Genomic DNA, 24214 nt, shown 5'->3' with positions numbered 1-24214 from the left:
CAGAACTTGGAATTGGATGGGGAGGGAGGGAGGGAGTGGCCTGTGACAACAAGATTTTGTGGTTCCACACAGCACAGGCAAATCAGGTTTTGTGTTTACCTCTTGCTCTGTCCCCCAGGGACAAAGCCCTGGCCTGAGTTAAAAAATGAGTACTCTGTGTCACTGGCAGGGGTCCCATCACACCCCTCGCTGCCTAAAAGGACAAAGGGAGCGACTCAGTCCCTGGGCGTCCATCTCCAGGCCTGTGGGGCGCCCTCCCGCACGGGCAGCCAGCACTGCCTGAATTTTCCCCGGTCTCCCAGCCACTGAAGCACGTGGGGATGGCAAAAAGCACGTCTCCTGGGAAGTGGAAGCAGAAGCAAACAGCTGCAAAATGATACTTCATTGGACTCAGCTTCTTGTTTGTCAGAATGAGTAACTGGGAGTGAATTGTGGCTTCATATTTCCATCCAGGTTTGGGGGAGGAAGAGAGACGAGAAAGAACTGACCAGAGGAATTTGACTCCTTGAGGAGGCGGCCACTTGTTGTGTCTTCCCCCATATTTACCTGCGGTTGTCAGGCTTCTCCTCCCACTCACCAAGACACTCTCCTTAAATGGAGAATTCCTCACATGGGGCTTCCTCCAGAGGAAGGGAAGCTTGGCGACATTTGAAGGGACTTAGCCCAACCACAAGAGATTTCTGTTTCCGGCTTCTCCAACTCAAGTCACATCATGGCGGTGGGGCGGGGGAGACACGTCGGTCTTAATATAACTGCAAACCTCAAGAACAGCCCAGGGGTGGGTTTGAAGCCAGCAACCTCTTTGTGTTTCAGTTTTGCTAGGTCTTATCTTCCCTTTTAATATCCTACCACCCTCTCAACACTGTTTCTGTGCTTCGCCCACTCTGTAATTTATGGATGTGTTTTTGAATGATTTTCTTCAGTTTTGTTTTTACATCTCTGGAAAAGATAAGGGAGTTACATTGTTATGCCAAGACAGAAAACTTAACTTGAGACTCAGAAGACCTTAAGACAAGTTCCAGATCTGCCGATTACTAGTTTTGTAAACCTCAGGCAAATGACTACACTTTCCTCCCCCGTTCTCCCATGGCTGTGTTTATACTTCTATTATTATATGTATCACATCTCTGTGTCCCCTAGGAGTTCAACTTCTTAAGACTAAACTTTTATCTGTCTGGGTGACAATCACAATACCTAGCACAGTGCCTGGCACATAGCGGATGTCCAAAAAATATTAAAATTTAACCTCTCAGAGTCTATGAAATTGGGATAATTATGCCAAGTTATAAACATTAAGGCAATTCATGTGATTTACAAACTCTAAGTAGTAATACATGTCTAAAAGCTGTCACAATGCCATTATAAAAATTTGTATAGTTCTTTAAAAAAATATATATGGTTCTATTAAATTAACCTTACTTCAGATTGAAAAGTTTAGGGTAAGGGATTTGTGGGGAAAAGCTAAGATTTCTCATTTGCAATGATCATATTAATCACGTGACTTACTCAGTTCCTAGCAAAAGCTTCTGTTCTCCCCTGTGGTGTTTTTTCACTCAACTAGTTATATTGTTTAATGGTCGATTTATGTGGCATAAAGGATGATAGCTCTAAACCAGGGTTTCTAAACCTCTGCGCTATTGACATTTTGAACCAGATCGTTCTTTCTTGGGGGTGGGGTGCTGTCCTGTGTATTGTAGGATATTTAGCAACATCTCTTCCCATCTCTCCCCACTAGATGCCAATATCACTTCCTCCCAGTTGTAAGAACCCAAAATGTCTCTAGACATTGTCAAATACCCTCTGGAAGGAGGTAGGGGGCAAAATTGCTCCCCGTCCCTTCTCTGTGAGCACCACTGCTCTGAAGTTTTGACTTATGCTTCTTTTTTTCTCTTTTATCTTCTATTATTAACTTTCTCAATATTTTAAATGTATGAGCTCAGGTTACTTAAGCTCTGAGTCCTACTCAAAGCATTTTTTGCTGACTTGGGTTTGAAGATATGCAAGTCCTTCAACACATCTGATTAGTCAGAGAGAATTTCCCAGCTTGCCAGAGGAATTCCCTCTTTCTGCTTCATCCTTCCATACACAGGGTTGGCACACCGTTAATATCTAGCTTTTACTCCAAGACTTTGAAGATCAAGCCTACAATTCTATTCTCATTTCTTCTAAGAAGCAAGCAGACTTCTTATCTCTTGGGCCTCTGAAGGCCTGACTTCTGAGAGCTCCCCCAAGTAGACACATAATTGAGACCCCTCTGTGAGCCTCACTGCACTCAGGGACCATAGATCTATTCCATATATACATTTGGGTACGATCACTTCATATTACCACAAAGAACAAGTCTCAGGTGAACTACATCTATCTTCCTACTTACACATGTACCTTTGCTCCTTACTTCTCTTTTCCTCTGCATTTGGTGTCTTCATGGACTTACCCCAATTCATAGGCAACGACTTAACTTTTCCAACCCTTTGATAACTGGAGGATATGCCACAGTCCTCTCACTGCAGATGAGATGCCTACTTTCTGCCCCATCTCCTGCCTACCCTCCTTTGAAGAGCCCAGAAGTTCATGGTCTTGTCTGACATTTGTTCTTTCCAACATGCAAAATCTGTTAGTCTCCACTTGTGTGCTTATGAACTTGGAAAGATGAATTTGCCAAGTATAGATACTACCCACTTTTCCGAACACCTGTGATCTGGCACTCAACCAATGTCTCTCTCCCTGCTACAAAGGACATTGTCCCATCAGCGGGAGATGCCCCATACCACACACACAGCTTCCATATCTCCTTGAGCAACTGTATTTAGAATGGGACTTGCTGTCATCTGATTGCGTTATACACATGTTGGATGCTCAGTATCTGACACATAACACTTCTACTTGCTTTTGGCAAGGGAGATGCTAACTCAAAATTGCTATCTTAACAAAACAGTATAAGTAGCTACTTTTCAAGTTAATATCGTGGAGATGAGTTGACATCTTAGAAGACAGGAGAGTAGTTAATTAGGAACTCATCTGAAGAGGAAATTTGGAAAAGCTGTTTAATGTGTCCAAAATGTTTTAAAATCATTCTCTTCACATTGACAACCACCATCACCACCACCACTTTAAGCTCCAACTTAGCGCCTGCTCTATATCATTTAAACCTTGAAACAATCCTGGTGAGGTTTCATTGGAGATGAATATTAGTATCTCTGTCTTACAAATGAGGAAACTGAAACTCAGAGATGTTGTGTGGACTTGACCAATGGCACATAGTTGTTAAGTAGCAAATTTGAGGTCTAGTCCAAAACCAGATAAAGTGAGATGCTCAATATTACCAAAAAGAACAGGGATTTCTACAAAACTCCGAAGCAGAGTAAAGATCTTCCTAATGCCAACAACTATTATACTAAGGAGTTCTAAAAAATATATAGAATGGTGTGAAAAAACCCCGCAAGATTAGGAATCAGAAGACCTGGATTTTAATCTACACTTGACTACTTTCTAGCAGAATGTTTATGGACAAATTGACTTACCATGCCTGAGCATCAATTTTCTCATCAAAAATAGAGATTAAGGGCTGTTGTGAATAATTATATTAACTGTTTGCTCTACAAAATTGTAGTTTGACCATAAGCGTTTCCCAGGAGTCTCATCATCAAATCATGGGAAGAACCTGGCTTCCCTACTCAAGTCAAGTTGGACAGCCATTGCCAAGGCTGTCCGAAGGCAATGGTGTTCTCTTTCCCATAACATCAGCGATGACACAGGGAGAGTGACCATGTCAGGCCACGGGGGACGCCTCTCTAATAGGCTGACCACATTTGGAACACAGACAGGGCCTCTTCTGAGTAACCACAAGGGGAGGACAAACAGACTCAACGGCACTCCTCCAAGTGGCTGGCCAGCGCCCATGGGCTTTGGAACACTGTGGTTAACCCCAGACTCTGTCAAGAGGGAAAAGTCCCAGCTCTCCAGTTAGTTGCTTCCACAAAAGTAAACCAAAATGAGTCATATAAAGATGGAGAAACCAGCAGAGACAGCATTCCATGTAAGGATCACCAGGAGGAATTAAAGCCGGAGACAGGAGAATTTGAAGAACCTGGGCAGCTGATGTTCCTTCTCAGAGAGTCAATATGTAAGACACGGGGCAAGATGTGAGCTTGTGTGTGTGCATGTTCACACTCGTGTGCAATGAAGGACCTTTGTGTATTCTGCTCCCTCCTCTTGGTTGGTTTGCCAGCTGCTGCTCTACATCATTTTTGTGGATTGGAAACTTATACAATATTATTATTAGAGGGAGAACCTGGTTTTTTAATATTACAAAATTGCTCTTTGAAAAGTTTAGACCAATTCAATTTTCATTCTTGCAAATAGAGTATAAGAGGGTCTGTTTACTTCACCAATGCCAACACTTTGTAATAGTATTATTATCTCCACTTATATATATTTTTTTAAAGATTTATTTTATTTATTTTAGAGAGCATAGGGAGTGGTGGGGAGGGAGAGAGAGAGAGAAACACAAGCAGACCCCAAGCTAAGTGCAGAACCTGACCCAGGTCTCCATCTCATGACCCGGAGATCAGACCTGAGCCAAAACCAAGAGTTGGTCGCTCAACCGACTGTGTGACCCAGGTGTCTCTCCACTTACATTTTTAAAGTAATACCTACCTGTGATGAAAATTACATTCATATAGTGTATAACATTATTAAAAATCTCTTTTCCCCCCTCCTTACCCTGTTCCAGTTCCTATGGTAACCAACTTCAGCCAACCTGATCCTAGTTCTTCTGATGGTTGTCACAAAATACTAAATAAATGCTCATACCTCAATTTCTTGATTTATCACCTTTCTACAGTATTTATTGACTGTTGCACATGGGAATTTGTGCTAACTTATCTTACTATGTAATTGAGGAAATTGTCCCTCGCCCCTCTCCCCTCCAACGCTTTCTCCCTACTTCCCTCATCTCCTGCCTTCTGTCATAACTGCCCTGTTCCTTTTATATATTTATTGGGTTTGCAGTAGTTATATTCTATTCGAAACCAAAGTTAAGCCTTTTGTACTTTTTCTAAAAATTTATTCTAAAACTTGAAAATCAATAAGTTTTTATCACTGTAAATATATAAAAATTATTTACTGAAGAATCAAGGAAGGAAATAGTCCTAAGCTACTCAAAAGAGAATGTTCAAAAGTCAAAATCAAGTAAGTCCTCTTTTCTTACCCCAATCAGTTTCTCACAACTATACCTTAATTTAGGTTGCTTCTTATTTGGATTGGGATTTTACCTCTGATTTTTCTTTTTTCTGGGGTTTCTACTTTTCTTTTTTAAGCTAATTAATGATAGAAACATATATCCTCATTACCATATCATTAAGAGTATCCAATTTCTTAAACATACCAATTTTGAATGGCCTAGTTTTATCTCATTGTCTTCTAGGTATGTTCAGTGCTGCCAGGTTGACTTTTTTTTATTTTAATTACACCCTTAAGTTATTTCTAATGTTTCTTGGATCCCATGACTTTGTCTTTCTTGGATTCCTCTTTCATCTTATTAAAGAACACACACAAGTAATCTTTCTTTCTTTCTTTTTTAAGATTTATGTATTTATTTTAGAGGACAGGTAGGGGCAGTGGGAGAGGGAGAGAGAAACTCAAGCAGACTCCACGCTGAGCACAGAGCCTCATGACCCTGAGATCACGACCTGAGCTGAAACCAAGAGTCGGATGTTTAACCGACTGTGCCACCCAGGTGCCCCCATACAAGTAATCTTTCAATGCTATGGTCCCCTGCCGCCAGGTCATATGTTGGAATCCTGATCTCCAATGTGATGGAACTGGAAGGCGGGACCTTTAGGAGTTGCTTAGGTCATGAGGGTGGATCCCTCATGAATGTAATTAGAGCCCTTACAAAAGAGGCCACAGAGAGCTTACTTTCTCCTTCTGCCATGTGAGGAAGTTGGCAGTCTGCGCCCCAGAAAAGGGTCTTCACAAGCACCTAACTGCGCTGCCACCCTGACCTTGGACTTTCAGCCCTCATACCTGTGAAATATAAATTTGCATTGTGTATAAGCTACCCCGCCTGTGGTATTTTGTTACAGCAACCCAAAGACTGTGGATAAATATTTGAATCTTTGTTTTGCCTATAGACACTCTGAGAATTGAAAATCAATTATCAGGGGCGCCTGGGTGGCTCAGTCGTTAAGCGTCTGCCTTCGGCTCAGGGCGTGATCCCAACGTTATGGGATCGAGCCCCACATCAGGCTCCTCTGCTGGAAGCCTGCTTCTTCCTCTCCAATTCCCTCTCTCGCTGGCTCTCTCTCTCTGTCAAATAAATAAATAAATAAATAAATAAATAAATAGTCAGTCTTTTTAATACTGTAATTGTAAAAATATTATTAACTGCAGGATTGAGTAGTATGGTACTGAAAAACTCTCTGTGTGCCCTGACACTTGGTAAATAGTTTGGTTGAATTAATAATTCTAGATTTAAAAGATTACATTTCTGGGGTGCCTGGGTCGCTCAGTCAGTTAAACATCTGCCTTTGGCTTGGATCATGAACCTTGGGTCCTGGAATTGAGCCCCACATCGGGCTTTCTGCTCAGCATGGAAGCCTGCCTCTCCCTCTCCCACTCCCCCTGCTTGTGTGTTCACACTCTTCCTCTCTCTCTGTCAAATAAATAATAAAATCTTTTTTAAAAAATCACATTCCTTCCGTATTCAAAGACATTGTTCCACTAAGTCACTCTTCTGGCATCCAAGATTACTGACAAGAAGGCCACAGCCATGTTAGTTCTTACTCTTTTATAGTACTCTATCTTTACTCCCTGGAAGCACTGAGAATCTTCTCTTTGCATTTCATGTTCTAAATTTTATCACAACATATATGGGTCCTTTTAAAAATTCTTTTTGTTGAATCCTCAACAACTTCCAATATGAAAACTGTTGTCTTTCCCTTAATAATTTTCCTCTTCATGTTCCTTGTTCTTTCTGGAATTCCTGCCAGATAGATGTTAGACATCTTGAATTGATCCTACATGTCTTTTAACTTACCCCTCATATTTTTCATCACTCTCTTTCTGGTCTATATTCTGGAATACTTCCTCAACTTTATCTTTCAGCCCTTCTATTGAAATGTTTAATTTTCATGAACTCTGGCTGTCCTTGGTCTATCCACTCACATTTACAAGTCTATGTTAAAAGGTAGAGCGTATAGACTTGGGCTGCTCACTTTAGATAAAGGGGTAGAAATCAGGCTGACAGGATGTTCCTCACACCACTGCATGCCCTCTTCTTAGGGCCAACACGAGGACAGCCTCACTCTAGAGGGACCACCATCACTCAAGGAGCCCTAGACCTCCCCAGAGCAACTGCTGAGTTGCCCTAAAGAGCACACTCATCTCTGAAGGTGACCAGTACATGGCCAGCTGCTCTGCCCCCATAGCAGGGAAGTGGTGGGAGTGAAGGTGGGCAACCAGTTTAGCTGCTCCCCAGATCTCCCTGCAAATGGTCATCCTGATGACCAACCCCATTCCATTCCTACTTAACCGTTTTGTCAACTCAGAGCTCGACACCCCTTCCGGACCCCCCAGGAAGACAGCTCTCTTTCCAAAAGTCCGACTCTCTCACAGCAACATTCTTTCATACCTCAGATACAGCTTCCCCCTCTCTGGTTTATTTGGCAATTCAATCCCATTTGTTTTCCATCTTCTGGGAATTGTCAGAAACTCTGCTGACATGCCTACCCCGCTACACTGTGCACCCCTGAATTTATTCTTTGCTGCTGTTTCAGTAGGCCTCTGAGTGGGAAGGAAGGACAGAGGTGGGCCCACTTCACTCTGAACTAAAACCTAGAGTAGTACTGTTAAAAATTCTAAACTTTGGGAGGCAAATATATATATAATATATATATAATATATATATTATAATATATCATTGTCTTCTAGGTATGTACCAGTTGCTGGTATGTGTGTATATATATATATATATATATAATCTTTCACTTGCCTTTCTACAACTTGTGGTGAGGTTGAGTCGCTCTCATATTTGGTTGGTCATTTAAACTTCTTCTGTGGGCAGCGTGCTTATACGATGAATGGTTCTAGACCTCATTCAAGTCCAGCAGATGTTCTGCTTCAGCTCCCTGCATGACCACTTTAGGTTGCCAAGACATGCTGCTTGTGAGCTCTTAATCCTTGTGAGTAGTAATCATTGTTCTTTATGAATTATTAATCCACAAAATAGAGCTGTCCATTAAAAGAGTTCAACATTCTCCTTTCTCAACTCTTCCTCTTGTTCTTTTTTCCTGACTTTGTTGAGAAATCAAGGGCAAAGAGGAGAGGATGCACCACATCATGATATTCTCTCCTGAGGGCAGGTTTCCATCTTGCCACCTCCCTGAATTCTGAATCTCTGCTCTCTGTGTCGTCCCATGTTGGACTTGTGGTTGGAGCCACCTCTGCTTGCCCATAAAAGTCCTCTGGAACATGCCAGACTGGCACGCCTGCCCCATATTCCACTCCCCAGCAGGACATCAGTGTGAGATGAAAGGCTCTGTGAGTGGTCCCTTTCCCGCAGCTACACGGTCACAGTGACAGGCACCAATGTCCACTTTGTCAACGGCCCAGGGGCCCCCCACCTTGGTTTATATGAGCTGAACCCTCTCTATCCCCTGCAGCTCAGAAGCATAATGGTACTTGATTTCAATAACTCCCTGAACAAAGCTCTTTACTTAGAGAAAAGCATCGAACTCTTTCTGAAAATTAACCCTTGGGGAAAAAAAAAGAACACAGTAATTCTGAGAAAACTCGAAGTGATTTATGTGTCTCTTAGTTTTATTTTAAGTAATACTGGGAATTTTAATACACTCATGCAGCACACTGGGAAGATCTGGGGACTTCAGAACCCACGTTCTCCCTCCCAGCCTGGCATGAGGTCACAGGACTGTGAGTCTATCTGTGGTAGAAAGCCCATACCTCGAGGCATTGAGAATGACCCTTCTCCCACTTATCTCGTGGGTGCACAAACTTCTGAATTTAGGAGACAGAAAGAGGAGCCAGAGGGAATGGCCTTTAATGAAGGATGAGTGGTGGTTTCTCTCAAAAGTTCTTGGAAGGCCACAATTTTATTTTAAACCATACTGTTACAAGAAGAAATGATACTTCAGGAGACTCAAAGAATGGGACTCAAACAGGAAAAATCCCACACAAACTTTCCAGGGATCCTCATTTGTGAGGCCAGGGACTTTGCACATAGTAGGTATTTGTATCGGTCTGCTGGGGCCGCCATGACAGAATCCACAGGCTTGGGGGCTTAAACAGCAGACGTGCATTTTCTCACAGCTCTCACAGGCTCATGGGAGGCTTGAAGTCCAAGATTAAGGTGCTGGCAGAGGTGAGTTTTGGTGAGGACTCTCTTCCTGGCTTGCAGAACTTCTTCTGTCTTCTTCTCATAAGGACGCTAGTCCTAACTGATTAGGGCTCACCTTCCAGACTTCATTTGACCTTAATTACTTTCTTAAAGGTCCTATCTCCAAATATAGTCACATTGGGGGTTAGGGCTTCAACATAGGGATTTGGGGAAGGACACAATTTGGCCCATAGCAGTATTGAATACACACGTATAGCTAACTAATTAAGAGAGCACTGGGTGTTATACGCAGGTAATGAATCACGGAACTTTACATCAAAAACTAGGGATGTACTGTATGGTGACTAACATAATATAATAAAAAAAATGTTAAAAAAATAATAAAAAATATAGGGGCGCCTGAGTGGCACAGCGGTTAAGCGTCTGCCTTCGGCTCAGGGCGTGATCCCGGCGTTATGGGATCGAGCCCCACATCAGGCTCTTCCGCTATGAGCCTGCATCTTCCTCTCCCACTCCCCCTGCTTGTGTTCCCTCTCTCGCTGGCTGTCTCTATCTCTGTCAAATAAATAAATAAAATAAAATAAATTATTAAAAAAATAATAATAAATATAAGTAAAAAATAGGAAATAAAGATTTCTGGAAGGGGCATAAATGAAAAAAAGGGGGGTCTATCTAACTGCCTTCCTGGATGTGTGGGGGCCCTCATTTACTCCATAGAGCCTCTGAGGAGAAGAAACCCTCCTTGTCCACATCCCTTTTATTCTTCCTCACGCTAACGTCTCTGTCAATATGATTGCACCACTACGGTCATCAGGGCACAGTTTTTATAACATTTCTGTGAGATGGAAACATCCACATGTCTGTGACCAGCCACCACCCCATGCCCCCCCCCCCCACCCCTACATTGAGGCCTGGCCCCTTCTGTCTGTCTCTGTCCTTACGTCTCTGTAGCCCAGGGAGTGCAGAGAATCTGAGGTCTGTATTCGCTCGTAGTGGGAAACGGAGGCTGCGCCTCTCCTGCAGGCGCTACCTCCGCTACCTCCGCTCTAGCTCAGCTGCCCCCGCGCTGCGCCCTGGGGCCGGGGGTGGGGCGGGCCGAGGCCTACGTGGGTATTGTGCAGAGCCCACAGAAATAGCAGTACTGGGTTCCCATTTGCTATCAATCTCTCTCTCTCTCAAAGAGGAGGTATTGTTGGCAAGGAGAACATGGGCATTCCAGGGCCTCAGCCAAAATGCCATCAAAATCTAGTCTACGTCTTTGATAAAGACTATGAGTGTATTCTTCCAGAAGTCTGCATGTTCCCCCTCATGAAGGGTCATGGGAACATAAGGAAGCACTGGTTCCAAGCTAGAAACGTGTTTGCTCACTGGCCAAGCGCCTGACTGAAGGACCGATGCGCTGTGTGAGGAGCCGGAGCCATACGGTGTCGTCCGCCCCAAGCATGTGTGGTCCAGACTGGTTTCTCAGGAGGCTCATCTCCTCTCACGCCCCTCCCCCCCCCCCCCCCCCCCCCCCCCCGGTCATCTGAGCTGTGTTCAGAGCCATCCTGGTAGTCTCCTGACTCCTAGGAAATCACGGGTCCACCTCTTCTTCTTTCACTGTCCAGGGGGCCCTGCCTCGCATGTTTATTTCCTCCCTAAATCTTTTGACTCTCAAAAATATCCCTAACACATTTACAGTTTGCAAGGTATTTTCACATGTCATCATTTATTCCTCTCAAGTACTGTGACAAGCCTCATTCATTCATTCACTCATTCAGCAACACTAAGGGAGGGCTCAGCACCATGCCAGGTACTGGGAGACGGAGGGACTAAGGCATATGCCCACACTTGAGGAGCTCAGGGACCCATGAAGGAAGAGGCAATGTCACTGTCACCAGTCAGTATGATAGGTTCCATGAGAGGAGAAGGGAGCCTTGAGGCAAGCCTGGTCTGGCTCAGGTGGACCAGGGTGGTTTCTTGAGGAAGAATCTGGATCTCAGTAGGGGCTAGGCAGGCAAAAATTAGAGTCAAAAGAATACTGGGCAAGGGAGCAGACCATTCAAGTTATGAAAGAGAGAGAGTCTTGCCCACGTGCGGCACTCTGAGTGGTTGAGCATGGTGAGAGGTAGAGCATAAAGGGGGGGAGGGAAGAGGGGCAGGAAATGAGTCAAGAGGGGAACTAGGACATGTTAAGGAGTTTAGATTCTTACCCCATTGGAAATAAATAGGTAATCACTAAGGGTGTTAAGTAAGAGAGGCACAAGTGCTTTGCAGTTTAGAAAAAGCAATCACGCAGGAGGGACACCAGACTGAAGGGTGAGACAGGAGGTCACCGCATTGGTCCTGGAGAGAGATGGTGTGATTTCAGTCCAGAGCGGTGGCAATGACAACGGAGAGCAGGATTGGATTCAAGAGACATTTAAGAGGCCTATAGAGAGTTTGTTACTGAATGTGGGAGGTAAAGGAGAGGCTAGGGAAAACATCTAGCTTTCCTTTTGGGCCCACGGGTAAACGACAGTGTCATTTACCTCAATGCAACCAGGAGGAGGAGCAGGTTTGGAAAGAAAGGTGAGCGGGTCAATGGGGCACGCTAAGCTCTAGGGGTCTGTGAATCCCAAATGGAGATGTTTGGGGAAGATTGGATTCAGGTCTCAGGAGGAGCTCAGGGGGGGACTGGCTTGGTCAGTGGGATTTGGGGACGTTGGCATATTAACAGTAGTTGATGCAACAGGAGTGTGTGAGCTCACCCAGCAGGAAGACGCAGGTGCCTGATGTCATTTGACAGATGGCGAAATGGAGGCCAGCCCGGGATCTCTCAGCTGGTACATGCAGAACGGGGCCTAGAGGCAAGTCATCCGCCTCCAAGCACGTGTCCTTCCTCCCATTCCAAAGCCTCTGCAGGGATCCTGGAAATGAGCCATACCTGGAGACCAGCAGCTTTTACCTCTGTGGTTCTTTTGCTTTATCTGTAGTATGCAGCCCTTGGAGAAGACTTTGCCGTGTTGCCCTTGGGGCTCTGGGAGGGTAATCCAAGTACTCACCTGGAAATGCCCTTGCATGGGATAAGGCATAAAACGCACACGTTTGCTGCCATGTTCACACTTGCATTTGATCCTTAGAGCTGCCCTTTCGGCCCCTCACTGTCCTGCTTCCTCCTCTAGACTCTGCCCACATCAGGTCCTTTGTTTCACCTCCTCTCAGCACCCAATTTGCCTGTGTTAGGTCCCATTCTATCTCCACTCTAGAATCTAGGTTCTCTGCTAGAACACGTGATAAAGCAATTCCTGCTAAGATGAGTACTAATAGGTAACGAGAAATCCGTCCCATGGTACCTACTTCTTCTAACCAGAATCCCTGGAGACATGTAAGCAGCAGTGCTTAAGGAAGGAATTTCAAGTGACTTGGCAGATTATTGAGGAAAGGATAGGAGTGTGAGCAGGAGAAGAAGCAGAGAGAAAGCTGGATCTCCATGAGTATATTTCATATCACATTAAAGAGTTTGGATTTGAATTTATTCAACATGATGAGACAGGAGTCTGCCATTCCACAAGCCCCTTTTTGTCATGACAGTTGATGTTCTATTTCACCACCTGGCAAAACAATTGATGTGCCCTTGACTACACACACACACACACACACACACACACACACACACACCACAAACATCTCTCACCTCCTGGTCTGAAATACACAGGGGTGCCTGGGTGGCTCAGTCAGTTAAGCGTCTGGGTCTTGATTTCAGCTCAGATCATGATCTCAGGGTTGTGAGATCGAGCCCTGTGTCGGACTCCCTGCTGTGTGTGGATCCTGCTTAAGATTCTCTCTCTCCATCTCCCTCTGCCCCTCCCCACTTCTCCCTCTCTAACAAAACCCAAACTCCCCCCCCCCCCCACACACACACCCCAGCATGGACTACAACAGAAGCAGAGACAGAGTAGTCTTCAAATCAAGGCTGCAAGTTCCAAATCCACTTTCTCCAGTGCTGTGAGTGATACTGGTAGATCAGTGCTGGGCCAGCTTGGAAGCCCACTCAGAAATAGTGTTTACTAAGGGATGAGTTCAGAAGAAAGCCTCTGCATGAGGGATTTTTTTCTCTCTTGGCAAAATATGATTTGCTGTTTTCAAGTTAGTGAAAAGAAGAGGGGTAAAAAACAACTGGAAAGTCTTTTAAAGGAAGTACAAACTTGGACAGACTGAGAAACTCTTACAAAACAGTCTGTCCTGCTCCAGCATGTTCTGTTCCAGCCTTGCAAGACTCAAGCCACAGTGACCCCAGGGTCACGGAAATAAAGAGCCCGCTGGGGTTGGGGTTTGGAGAGGAGTAGCGGTATCTGGCACAAGAGGCCCAGAGCAGAGGCTTATCTCAAGGGTCAAAGACTCTACGCAGGCCCCGGGGCATCTTGCTTGCCCGGGTAGCGGGTAGCGGGCGGCTGGCAGCCCCACCGCTCCGCAGCAACCCCTGCAAGGGGTGCTAGACCACAGGTGGTGGGCAAGCCCAGCCCGCCTCCCGACTGCAGACAGGAAATGCTGGAGCGCTGGGAATCAGGGCAATGGAGTTCATGAAATCACATGCTTTCTGGCTGGAATGGAATTGTAAGGCTGTCCAGTCACACTCCCACCAGTTGGCCTCTGAATTTCCTCTACAACATTCCCATCAAGTGGTCATTAAGCCAGAGTTTGAATAGCCCCCAGGACAGGACATGGTTACCCTTCAAAGAAGGCCATTTTATCTTTGCACAGTTCTGACCGGAGGGGCAGTCTTGCTAACCCTGAGTCTAAGTGCCTCCCGAACCTCCGCTACCTGGTACAAGATGGTCTTCTGCAGTCACACAGATGCAAAAACTCTTAACCAAAATTTAACAAATCAAAACCAACAACATATTTTTAAAAATTGACTATGACCAAATGGAGTCCAGCACAGCTCTGCAGGATGGTTTAATATAATAAAACTATAATGCTGTAATAATACCAATCAAAGTAATTCTTCATATTAACAGATTCCAAAAGAAAAAGCATATGATCAACTCCACGGATGCAGAAAAAGCATTTGACAAAATTCAACAACCATTCCTAATAAAAACTCACATCAAACTAGGAACAGAATGGAACTGCCCCAGCTTAATATGGAGCATCTGTGAAAAACCTAGAGCCCACATCATACTTACTAGTGAAGACTGAATTCTTTCTAACAGTGGAAACAGGAAGGGTATCTGTTCTCCTCACTCTTCATTAACATAATATGGAATTTATAACCACAGCACTAAGGTAAGAAAAAAGAACTTAAAAGCATATGGGTTGGAAAGGAAGAAATAAAGCTGTCTTTATTTTCAGATGATATGATTATCTACACAGAAAATCCCAAGGAATCTACAAAAAAATAAAAAATACCTCTTACAATTTATAAGCGAGTTCAGGAAGGCAGGATACGAGATAAACACAAAACAATCACATTTCTATGGACACCAAAATTAAAACCACAGTATCATTTATAATCACTTTAAAGAAAATGAAATACTTACATATGCACTTAGCAAAACAATGTATAGTGTATGTACGCTGAACATTGCAAAACATTAATGTAGGAGATTAAGGAAAACCTAAATAAATGGAAAGACATATCCTGTTCATGAGTTAGAAGGCTCAGCATAGTAAAAGATGTCACTTCTCTCCAAATTGATCTATAGGTTTAATGTAATTTCTTTTTAATTTTAATTCTCTATATTAGCTTCAGGTGTACAATATAGTGACTCAGCAATTCTATACAGTACTCAGTGCTCACTGTGTTAAGTGTACTCTTAATCCCCTTCACCTATTTCACTCATCCCCCCCACCTCCCCTCTGGTAACTACCAGTTTGTTTTCTATAGTTAAGAGTCTGTTTTTTGGTTTGTCTCTTTTTTTCTTTGTTCATTTGTTTTGTTTCTTAAATTCCACATGAGTGAAATCATATGGTATTTGTCCTTGACTGACTTATTTCACTTAGCATTATACTCTCTAGATCCATCCATATTGTTGCAAATGGCAAGATTTCATTCTTTTTATGGTTGAGTAATATTCCAGTGTGTGTGTGTGTGTGTGTGTGTGTGTGTGTGTGTGTCTTCTGTATGCATTCATCTGTAGATACTTGGGTTGCTTCCATATCTTGGCTATTGTAAATAATGCTGCAATAAACATAGGGGTGCATGTATCCCTTTGAATTAGTGTTTTTGTTTTCTTTGGGTAAATACCCAGTAATGGAATTACTGAATCAGAGGGTAGTCCTAATTTTTTTTAAAGATTTTATTTATTTATTTATTTATTTGACAGAGAGAGAGAGAGAGAGGCAGCGAGAGAGGGAACACAAGTAGGGGGAGTGGGAGAGGAAGAGGCAGGCTCCCAGCAGAGCAGGGAGCCTGAGGCAGGGCTCGATCCCAGAACCCTGGGATCATGCCCTGAGCCGAAGGCAGATGCCCAATGACTGAGCCACCCAGGCACCCCCCCCTAAGTTTAATTTTTTGAGGACTCGCCATACTGTCTTCCACAGTGGCTGCACCACTCCCACCAACAGTGAAAGAGGGTACCTTTCTTCTCTACATCCTCGCCAACACTTGTTGCTTCTTGTGTTTTTACTTTAGCCACTCTGACAGGTGTGAGGTGATATCTCACTGTGGCTTGATTTGCATTTCCCTGATGCTGAGTGCTGTTGAGCATCTTTTCATGTGTCTGTTGGCCATCTGGATGTCTTCTTTGGAGAAATGTCTGCTCATGTCTTTTGCCCATTTTATAATTGGGTTATTTGGTTTTTTTGGTGTTGAATTATAGAAGTTCTTTATAAATTTTGGATACTAACCCCTAAATGACTAAGATATGTCATTTGCAAGTATCTTCTTCCATTCAGTGCATTGTCTTTTAGTTTTGTTGATTGTTTCCTTTGTTGTACAGGAGGTTTTTATTTTGATGTCATCCCAATAGTTTATTTTTGCTTTTGTTTCCCTTGCTTCAGGAGACATATCTAAAAAAAAAAAAAAAAAAAAAAAAAAAAAAGTTGCTATGGCCGATGTCAGAGAAATTATTGCTTGTGCCCTCTTCCAGAATTTTTATGGTTTCGGGTCTCACATTTAAGTCTGTAATCTACTTTGAGTTTGCTTTTGTGTCTGATGTAAGAAAGTGGTGTAGTTTCATTCTTTCTCATGTAGCTGTGCAGTTTTCCCAATACCATTTGTTGAAGAGACTGTCTTTTTCCCACTGCATATTCTTGCTTCCTTTGTCAAAGATTAATTTACCATGTACTCGTGGGTATATTTCTGGACTCTCTATTCTGTTCCATTGACCTATGTGTCTATTTCTATGTCAGTACCCTACTATTTTGATTACTACAGCTTTATAGTATGTATTGAAATCTGGGATTATAATACTCTAGTTTTTTCTTCTTTTTCAAGACTTCTTTGGTTATTTGGGGTCTTCTGTTCCACACAAATCTTAGGATTATTTGTTCTAATTCTGTGAAAAATGCTGTTGGTATTTTGATAGAGATTGCATTAAATATGTAGATTTGCTTTGTATAGACATTTTAACAATATTTGTTCTTTTAATCCATGAGCACGGAATGTCTTTCCATGTGTTTGTATTGTGTTCAATTTCTTTCATTAATGTTTTATAGTTTTCAGAGTACTGGTCTTTCACCTCCTTGGCTAAGTTTATTCCCAGGTATTTTATTATTTTTGATGCAATTGAAAATTGGGTTGTTTTCTTATTTTCTCATTCTGCCACTTCATTATTAGTGTATAGAAATGCAACAGATTTCTGTATATCGATGTTGTGTCCTAGGACCTTATTGAATTCATTGATCAGTTCCAGTAGTTTTTTGTGGAGCCTTTCGGGTTTTCTATATACAGTATCATGTCATCTGCAAATAGTGAAAGATTTACTTCTTCCTTAGTAATTTGGGTGCCTTTTATTTCTTTTTGTTGTCTGACTGCTGTGGCTAGGACTTCCAGTACTATGTTGAATAAAAGTGGTGAGACTAAACATCCTTGCCTTGCAACTGATCTTAAGGGAAAAACTCTCAGTTTTTCACCATAGAGTATGATGTTAGCTGTGGATTTTTCATATTTGACCCTTACTATGTTGAAGTAGGTTTAATGTAATTTCTATCAAATCTCAGCAAGGTTTTTGTAGATATATACAAACTTATTCTAAAATTTATAAGGAAAGGCAAAGACTCTAGAATAGCTAAAACATCCCTGAAAGACAATAAAGTGGGAGAAATCACTTTGCCCAATATTAGACTTACTATACATTGAAAGTAATCAAAACAGTGTGGTTTTTGGCAGAGGGATAGACCCATAGAGCAATCAAACAGAACGGAGAACCAAGAAATAGATTCACACAATGTGCCCAACTGATTTTTGACAACGGTGCAAAAGCAATTCAACGGAGGGAAAGGTTATATTTTCAACAAATGTTGCTGAAGCAACTGTATACGCAGAGGCAAAAACAATTTTTTAAATAAACTTTGATTTGTACCTTAAACCTTACACAAAAATTAACTCAAAATAGATCACAAACTTAAATGCAAAAGATAAGACTAAATTTTTTAGGGGAAAAAAATAGAATTTTTCAGGTTTTAAAGCTAGACAAGGACAAGGAGTCCTTAGCTTTAACACCAGAAGTTTAACCTATAAAAGACTGATAAATTGGACTTTATCAAAATTAATTTGCTCTGTCAAAGACCCAAGTAAGAGGATGAAAAGGCAAGCTATGGACTGGAGGAAAATATTTACAAACCATATATGAAACAAAAGATTGGGACTAACATTTAGAATATATAAAGCTCAGAAAGCTCAACAATTAAAAAAAAATGAACAGTGAAAATAGAAGACAGCCAAAGATATGAATTTCCTGAAGAATCTATAGATGGAAAGTAAGTACATCTGAAAGCTATTCAACATAATTGCCGTTAGAGAAATGCAAATTAAAACAACAGTGAGATATCAGTATACCCCTATCAGAATGGCTAAAGTAAGAAATAATGACAACACCGGATACTGGCAAGGATTTGGTAAAACTGGATCACACATTGCTGGTGGGAATGTAAAATAGTGCAGCATCTGGGAAACAATATGGGAGCTTTTTATAAAATTAAACGTGCAGAGGTGTTGAGCCTCCAACCGACTCTTTGTTTTGGCTCAGGGTGTGATCTCAGGCATGGGATCAAGCTCCCCATCAGCCTTCACATCCAGCAGGGAGTCTGCTTGAGGTTTCCTCTCCCTCTGTCCCTCCCCCTACTCATGTGCGCATGCGTGCACGCTCTCTTTCTCTCTTTCTCTCTCTCTCTCTCTCTCAAACAAATAAATAAATCTTTAAAATCAAACATGCAACTACCATATGACCCAGCAATTGCACTCCTGGGTGCATATCCCAGAGAAATGAAAAGTTATGTTGACACAAAACCTGTATACAAATATTTATAGCAGCTTTATTTTTAATAACCAAAAGTTGTAACTACCCCAGATGTCCTTCAAAGAGTGAATGGCTATCCAAAGGAGACATACAAATGGCCAACCAGTGCTTGAAAAAGGAACTATCACTAATCATCAGGGAAATGCAAATCAAAACCACAATGAGGTATCACCTCATACCTGTCAGAATGACTTGCAACAAAAAGACAAGAGATAACAAGTGTTGGTGAGGATGTGGAGAAAAGCGAACACTCGTGCATTGTTGGTAGGGACATAAATTGGTACAGCCACTGTGGAAACAGTATAACAGTATGAAGTCTGTTATTTGTTAGATTAATTAAAAATAGAATTAAAAATAGAACCATATGATCTAGCCATCCCTCTTCTGGGTATATATACAAAAAAAATGAAAATAGAATTAAATTAAAATAGAATTAAAAAATTAAAAATAGGGGCGCCTGGGTAGCGCAGTCGTTAAAGCGTCTGCCTTCGGCTCAGGGCGTGATCCCGGCGTACCGGGATCTAGTCCCACATCGGGCTCCTCTGCTATGAGCCTGCTTCTTCCTCTCCCACTCCCCCTGCTGTGTTCCCTCTCTCGCTGGCTGTCTCTCTGTCACATAAATAAATAAAATCTTAAAAAAAAAAAATTAAAAATAGAATTAAAAATAGAACCATATGATCTAGCCATCCCTCTTCTGGGTATATATACAAAAAAAAATGAAAACAGGATCTTGAAAAAATATCCGTACTCCCATAATTCACTGCGGCATTATTTACAATAGTCAAGATAGGAAAATGACATGTCTGTCAACAGATGAATTGATAAAGAAAATGTGGTACACATACACAGTGGAATATTATTCAACCACAAGAAAGTTTTCATTTGTGAAAAACATGGATGGACCTTGAGGGCATTGCGCTAAGCGAAATAAATCAGATAGTGAAAAACAAATATGCATGGTATCACTTAAATGGGAAATCTAAAGGAAAGTCAAACTCATAGAAACAGAGAGTAAAGTGGCTAACAGGGCATAGGGGGAGAGAAATAAGGAAAGGCTGGTTTCAAAGGGTCCAGACTATCAGAGGATCTAATGTATAACATGGTGTGTTTAGTTGGTAACATTGTATTTTACGACTGAAATTTGTTGAGAGTAGAACTTAAATGTTCTCACCAAAACAAAACAAAAACAGGTAAGTATGTGAGGTGATAGATGTGTGAAATTAACTCAAGGAGTTCTTTACAATGTGCATGCATATCAAATCATCACGGTGTACACTCTGGATATTTTATGATTTTTCTCGTCAGTTATACTTCGGTAAAGGTGAAAAGACCCAGGGCGAGTGGCTAAACAAACTACGGTCTATCCATAACATGGAATACTACTCAGCAGTAAAAAGAAATGAACTATTAATACACTTGTATGAATCTCCAGCAAATGGTGTGTAAAAAAAGCCAATCTCAAGAGATTATACAGTGTGCAATTCCATATACGTGACATTCTTGAAATGACAGAATTATAGAAATGAGCAGATTCCTGGTCGCCAGCGGTCAGAGACGGGTTGAGAGGAGGAACATGGTATGGCTATTAAAGGGCAATGAAAGAGATCTTTGTGGAAGTGGGATGATTCCATATCTTGGCTACATCACCTGGCTGTGATACTGTACTATGGTTTTTTAAAATGCCACCACTGGGGGGAAACTGGGTAGAGAATACACAGGATCTCTTGTATTATTTCTTACAACTGCATGTTGCCTGGAGATGGAAGGGCAGGGGGTGGGGGAGCGGGCAAGAAGGGAAGGGCAGGAAGGAGGGGCGACAAAGGGGCATGAGGAAGGTTTGGGAGGTGATGGATATGTTCACTACCTTGATTTTGGTGACAGTTTCACAGGCATATACATATGTTAAAACTTATCAAAATGTACATTTAAATACGAATAGCTTGTTGTATGTCAATTATACCTCAATAAAGCTTTTTAAAAAAATATACAGGGACACCTGGGTGGCACAGTCAGTTAAGCAGCTGACCCTTGGTTTCGGCTTAGGTCATGATCTCAGGGTCATGATATTGAGCCCCCACGTTGGCTCCCTGCTGGGCATGGAGAATGCTTGAGATTCTCCCTCTCCCTCTGCTCCTCTCCCCTCCTTCTGTCCCTCTCCTTGCCCCTCCCCCCAAATAAATAAATAAATAAAATACACACACACAGACTCCTTCGGCCCAGAATCAGAATCTTCAGGGGGGAGATGCAGGGATGTGCTCTACAGCCCGCCGGGACGTGAAGCCACCGAGGTTGGCTAGGACGTGAGATAAGCCACAAGAATGAAAGGGAATGGCACAGAATGGAGTGCGGTGCGATGGGATGCTAGGGGCCTTGACGCTCTCACCAAAAAGCTTAAGATGACGAAATAGGAATACATAGGACTTCGGAGAAGGGAAGTGACGAGATAGACACAAAGCAGCCACAGCTCATGGTTGAAGAGGTTTCAGAAGTGGCCGCTCCTGTGTGTTCACAGAGCAGAAATGCCTGGTTGACTCTTCCTCAGTTTCGAGGCTGCCCAAGGCTGGTCAACGTTTGCCCGGCTGACCACTTTACTAGATAATTTAATCGCATCAGACAAGTCTACAATTCTGGCTGGCGACTTTTCTCAGTGTTTGTGTGCTAGAAGTTCTTCATCTTCATTCACACAGTCCTGGTCGCTGCATCTCAAATAGCCTGCCACACACTCAGACCAGATTGGAGTTATTATCCTGCCATGATTTTTAAAGGGACTCCAGCCCATGCCACTCTTACCTGAGAACTGCCCCTGCTCTGTCCACAGCGGGGCACACCTTTCAGCCGCTCTGCTGGGGCGGCATAGACGACTCACCAAGGCAGAACAAGGTCCCTGGGAAATTGGAATTAAGATAAAGATACGAGAACTGGCTTTCTCTGTGACCTGTGCACAGGCCATTGAGGTGCTGAGGGGTGGGCTGGCTGAGGGGGTGAAGGCCAGCCCGCAGAGAGAGAGAAGGCAGTTGATTTGGGAGAAGCAGAAGCCAGGACAGAACGGGGCTCTGGGAACTCAGAGACTCTCAGTCACTTCCTGTCTTGGGTGACCGCAGATGCCCCCATTACCTTGCAATCGCCCTTTTTCCTGCCAAAGCTGCTTTGAAGTGCCATTCTGTCGTGGGCCACTTCAGGAGAGCTGATTTTGATAGTTCACACAATCACAAACCCACTTACACTGTTATGTTCGGTCTGCCGATTTTAAATTAACAAAGGAATTTTGTACAGCTCTTTCCAACGGTGAATTCATATCTAGCGTTTTATGTTTTTCTTTTTTGGTAACAGTGATGCTGACTTTTCTGTTCAAAGAGGAAACCACTGACCAAGGAGGGACTGAGGTGGTTTCCAGTAAGGCGGATGGAAGGAGGTGTCTCTTCCCATGGCCAGGCAGTGACACACAGATCGAGGCTCAGAGCAAAACCATCCTGAAGGTAAATCACGTCCTGCTCTCGGCCTCTCTTTCCCCATTTGCAAATTCTTTCTTCATACCTCCACACTCTCCAGACCTTAACTTGAGCCTTTTTTGGAGGAGATGAGGAAACAGTTGTGCTTGGTGTCTCTCGTGCACAGACAAGCTATCACTGAGGTGCCTATCCGCCTTTCTATGCTAACCAACCCCCTTCCCCTCAGCCTGCAACCTATGATCTTTGCCACTCTTCCGTTCACAGCTGCCTCTCCCGGCTCAGTTCCCACAGTGGAGTTGGATGTAGACAAATGGAGATAAATCCTCTCCTTCTGCCCCCCAAAGTTTCATTTAGTGTCTTCCCTTCCTTCCATACTCTCTGTCCCTTCCAAAGTTCAGACCTCATCAACTCTTACTTGCGTTGCGTGACTAAGACTTCTGTGGTCTCCCATCTTCCTGCCCCTACGTATATCCGCCCACTGACTCCCTCCTTGACCAAATCATTCTTCTGAGGCCTCGTTGTGATCCTGCCACTCCCTGCCTCGAAAGCCTTTCCTCTTGCACGTGGAAGAAAGTGCAGACTCTGTGGTCATGCATTCACTCCATCCTCCATGAGCCAGCCCCACTGCTCTCCCGGCAAACCCCCTTTGTGCTTCCTGTGGTCCAGTCCAGCATGCTGGGCGCCTAACATGATGCCAAGAACCTGCACACGTTTTCTGGCTTGCACATGCTCTCTGCCCGAACGTTCTTGCCCTGTCTCAGCTCATCCAAGTCCTGCATGTTCTACTTTTTCTCCAAAGCCTAGCTTCGTGTGCCTTCCTTTGCAATTCTCCCCAGACAGAATGAGTTATTCTGTGCTACCCAGCCACATAGTTTGTTTTTGTTTATATAACTTTTAAAGGTCTGGCTTGTAATCCTTGGATATGGACCTGTCCTTTCCTCTAGAAGGCCCATGCTTTGCAGACAAAGCTGGGCCCTACTGCTCCCAGTAAGTTCCAGGTCCCTAATTCAATGCAGGGCACTGCAGTATGTGATCTGTGCATCTTGGTTGGATCAAGTTTGCAAGAATACGTGCCCCTGGGCAAGCTGTGTGCCCACAACAGTTTCCTCTGGTCATGTGACTGCTGTTTCAGAAGAGGCGTGAGGTCAAATGACTCAGCAAAAATTTTGCAGACCAAATGACAGGAAGTGAGGGCTTCAGAAGCAGACTCTATTAACACTGATCTAAAACACATGTGTCTGGAGCCCCAGTGCCGGTGCGGGAAGATTTTCCACAGCATCTGCCAAGGGTCTGCAGCCTGATACTGTGCCCCGGGAGGGGCCGACAAACCACAGGCTACCCCCAGCCCCTCTGGCAGCCGGCGCCCCTTCAAGGACACTTAGGAAGTCTGCAGAGCCTCGAGCATGACAGAGTGCGCCTCCCCTATCCAAGAAATCCATCTGCCTGGATGTTCCAGATAATGGAAACTTGCCCCTCTAGGGCACCCAAAGTTTTCAAAGTAAAATCCATTTTGATACACAACTTCCAAAAGGAAGAACACAATTCAACACTTTCCCATCCTCTCAAGCTGTCGTGAGTGTTATCTGACCACTTCTTGATCACGGGGCTGACATCAGGTTTATCAGTTGCTGTTTTTTCAGCAGGCTTGCTCTTCTCACTACTATACCTTTAAATCCTAATTGTTACAACAATACTAGCCAGCACTCATGAGCCCTTCCTATGTGCGTGGCACACCAAGGGGCCCTCTACATAATTATTTCGTTTTGGCTTCACCACGTCCCTAAGAGGTAGATGTGTTTTTTCCCAGTTTTGAGGTGTGAAAACTGAGGAGCAGGGAGGGTAAGTAACTTGCCCACAGTTCCACGGCAAGTCCAGTTGGGGAGAGTGGTCCCGACCCAGGCGATGAGCTCCAGAGCCTACACGGGCAAATCCTTTCCTCCGCTGCTTCCCTCGGCATGGAAATAAGGGGACCGACTCATCCAGGGACT

At 43.4% G+C, this 24214-nt stretch overlaps 1 long non-coding RNA gene across 3 annotated transcripts in view; it reads left to right on the top strand.

Moving 5' to 3' along the window:
• LOC113254385 (uncharacterized) overlaps positions 1 to 24214 on the top strand; it is a 66811-nt gene that overhangs the window by 26779 nt on the left and 15818 nt on the right. Inside the window, exons 1-3 of one of the 3 annotated variants that reach the window (XR_006409393.3) lie at positions 82 to 4123; positions 14335 to 14602; positions 22108 to 22253. This is a non-coding gene — a long non-coding RNA (uncharacterized LOC113254385). Of the gene's footprint in view, positions 1 to 81; positions 4124 to 14334; positions 14603 to 22107; positions 22254 to 24214 lie in introns of those variants that run through there. The other 2 variants (XR_006409392.3, XR_007190384.2) reach the window with 2 other exon arrangements.

The sequence above is a fragment of the Ursus arctos genome, unplaced genomic scaffold (assembly GCF_023065955.2).
Source record: "Ursus arctos isolate Adak ecotype North America unplaced genomic scaffold, UrsArc2.0 scaffold_12, whole genome shotgun sequence".
Taxonomy (NCBI): Eukaryota; Metazoa; Chordata; class Mammalia; order Carnivora; family Ursidae; genus Ursus; species Ursus arctos.
This window is presented reverse-complemented; position numbering and strand designations above follow the sequence as displayed.